The sequence below is a fragment of the Perna viridis genome, chromosome 1 (genome assembly GCF_037379345.1).
Source record: "Perna viridis isolate PV_CMFRI_1.1 ecotype Kerala chromosome 1, ASM3737934v1, whole genome shotgun sequence".
NCBI lineage: Eukaryota > Metazoa > Mollusca > Bivalvia > Mytilida > Mytilidae > Perna > Perna viridis.
Genome location: NC_142445.1, coordinates 13,850,576 through 13,853,613, shown reverse-complemented (window position 1 = coordinate 13,853,613; position 3,038 = coordinate 13,850,576). Strand labels below are relative to the sequence as shown.

At 34.1% G+C, this 3,038-nt stretch overlaps 1 long non-coding RNA gene across 1 annotated transcript; it reads left to right on the top strand.

The window, feature by feature from the left end:
* The first annotated feature begins 715 nt into the window (after window positions 1-715).
* On the top strand, window positions 716-2,599 carry LOC148627355 (uncharacterized). The gene is made up of 3 exons (XR_015919306.1): window positions 716-885; window positions 2,099-2,266; window positions 2,514-2,599. It is a non-coding gene; the product is annotated as an uncharacterized LOC148627355 (long non-coding RNA).
* Window positions 2,600-3,038: the final 439 nt, after the last annotated feature.

Sequence of the window (3,038 nt, the reverse complement as noted above, 5' to 3'; positions counted from 1 at the left end):
CAGTCCATTACAGCTCATACAACAATTTTTACAAATTAATATAATTTCTAGAATAATGAAGTTTGCTTAACACCTATTTAGTCTATAAATCTTCTCTTTAGTTAACGCTTAACAGGTTATTTAACTTTTTATCGATAATACACATTGCATGAAATCTGACTTTGTGTAACTTGCATAGGTCGTTGTATAAGAAAATGCCATTTGTAATTGCATGGGTGAAATAATCTTGTATAATCTTGTGCCGTTTTGGGAAATTCAGACAGACGGTCATATCATAAGTCATATCACACTTCTAGATTTCTCTCGGTTGTGGGTCCAAATTGATTCAGTACTGCACTTGCAGGTTACCAAAAGTTCAATCAATAGGACAATTTCCTTATATGTCATTTTTTTGTCTTTAATTATCAATGGGGTTACAAATGATGGTTAACACATGTGTAGTGTAACTGCAAAATATACTCTACTTTTGTTTCATTTTCCGTTTTATCGATCGCTATTGATTTTTGCGTTGTCATTTGAAGAAAGGTCTTTTGATAAAAGACTGGCCTTTTTAAAACTACCACGGGAGATTGACTTCAGTTAAGTTGGACTAAGAATCGGTCTAAACCGTTATCATTTACCTAAAATTATTCTTAGAATTGTTATCTTATTAGTGGAAACGTTACTAACGCTATTGATTATCACTGTAGGCCCTTATTAATGTCAGATAGCTATTCAAAGTATTAATGGCGCATTGCACATGTTGCAGATGTCTTTTCATCAAACGAGGACAAAATATTTTAAAGTGTTGTGAAGGGTGTATTCTGATTTTAAATAAGTGTTAATACATCAACAAAAATGGTTTTTCGTTTCGTGATATTAGTGATTTTCTTTATAAGTTGTCCTGTAAGTATAAAAACAAAACGTTACAGTATTACTTGGTATCCTGCACAATACGAACAAACACTAGTGAACGAAGTTCGTTACTTTTTTTAGAAAAGAGAAATAACTTTTTGTACATCGATGGTAAACGTTCTATTCCTTTGTTTGACTTCTTTAACACATATATATATATATCTTGGCGCTGGACTTAGTGCAGGCGGGGTAGCCATAGATGTCACAGCGGTACGAGTGCGAGTCCCGCGGAGGGAATGACCACAAATTTGCATCGCACTTTTGACAGTTCTAACATCGTTAGGAATGTTTCCGACCCTTCTATATCGAATTTCGTTTGGTTAGATCCTTCAATCTCAGTTTCCGCTATATAGATGACGTATTATCTTTAAACAATCTTAATTTCGGGGATTTGATACATCGCATCTACCCAAAAGAAATTGAGATAAAGGATACTACAGACACTGTGAAATCAGCCTCATATCTTGACCGACACTTAGAAAGTGTAAAGGTAGGGTAAGCTTCCTCTGCTAGAAACACCCACCGAGTTGCTCATAAAAAGTCAAGTCCGAGGTAGACAAACGACGGTAAAGGAAAACTATTGACCAAAATTTACGACAAACGTGATGAATTGTCAACTTTCCTTTCATCTGTGGCAACATCCCTTCAGCTCCTGCGTATGGAGTGTTCATATCACAACTCAGACGTTATGCCAGAGCTTGCCAAAACTACGCAGACTTTTTGTATCGCGCTAGAACTGTAAGAAATAGGCATATGGAAGACGGTTATGTTGCTACAAGATTGAAGTCATCACTACAGAAGTTTTATGGTCGTTATTATGAACTCGTGGATCGTTATGGTGTATCCATCAGCACCATGAAAACTGATTTATTCAATGGGTCATAGTTTTCCTTCCCTCGTTTGTCTACCCCGGACTTGACATTTTATGATCAACTCGGCGGGTGTTTCTAGAAAAGCAGAGGACGCTTACCCTACCGGTGCACCTGGTCAATGCTCCCAGTTTTTAGTGGAGTCATTTACTTTTGTTACTTTGTATGTATGATTTTAGTTACTTTATGTTCTTTGTTGTGTATGTCTGTTTTCCATGTCTGGTCTTTTTCCCTGGGTTACATTCTTTTGATTACCGCTATAACCTTGGTTCCCTTGATTACTCTTCTATATATATATGTCTCGTATTTTAGTAAGCATGAATTTAACTTTACAGGTAAAAGTGAACAATGAAAAGTTTGTACATCATGGTGATGACCCATGTGGACCTTTGCCATCATGCCCAGCGCCACCACCTGGTACATGTATAAAGTTCACTTACGAAGTCATAATGGGTGTAAAATGTATCACGGGATGTACTTATTATATATGCGATAACATACAGGTATATATATAAGTATAAGTGTTGCATACTGATTTTTTGTAAAAGCTTAAAATTTTGTAATACTGTAGGATAGATTCACTCGTTTTTTGTTATTTTTTCATTTGACAATTTCTTATTTCTTTTTAATATGTGATCGTGTATACAGAATTGATATTCAAGAATATCGTTGAATTATTTCTAATGATAAGCACTTTAGTGCAGTTTTGTTGTCTAATTATGCTTATGCTTTCACATTTGTTTCTTTCAGAATGGAATCTTGGAAGAATGATGATAAGCTCTCTAATAAGACATATCCATTATATCTGTGCATTAGTAATAAACTACAAAGCCAAATATTCATGCTTTTGTTTTTTTTTCTCATTTATACAGCTGTAAGACAGACATCCTTAAAACGTGCTACATGTACCACTCGTGTGGTAATTGTTAAAAATACAACTACCCACAGTTTGAAAACTAGGGTAAAGAACTTTGAAATGGACGTCTTCTAAATAGTATGGCATAACACTATGTTTGTATGAAGAATTTTCACAATCATCAAAACTTGAAATTTTTAAAACGTTAAAAATCTGAATTTAGTTTCTATCTTATAAATGAATATGCGATACATTATGTAATTTTCAAACGTCCGATATTGATAAATAAAACAAGAAAGAAGTCTTGTTATTTTTCTAATAATAATAATATACTAAGTTGATCGGTCTTGTTTTAAAAACGTATATTGGTTTGCTATGTTCCAATGCTTGATTAGAAGACACCGTTAATAGTAGAATTG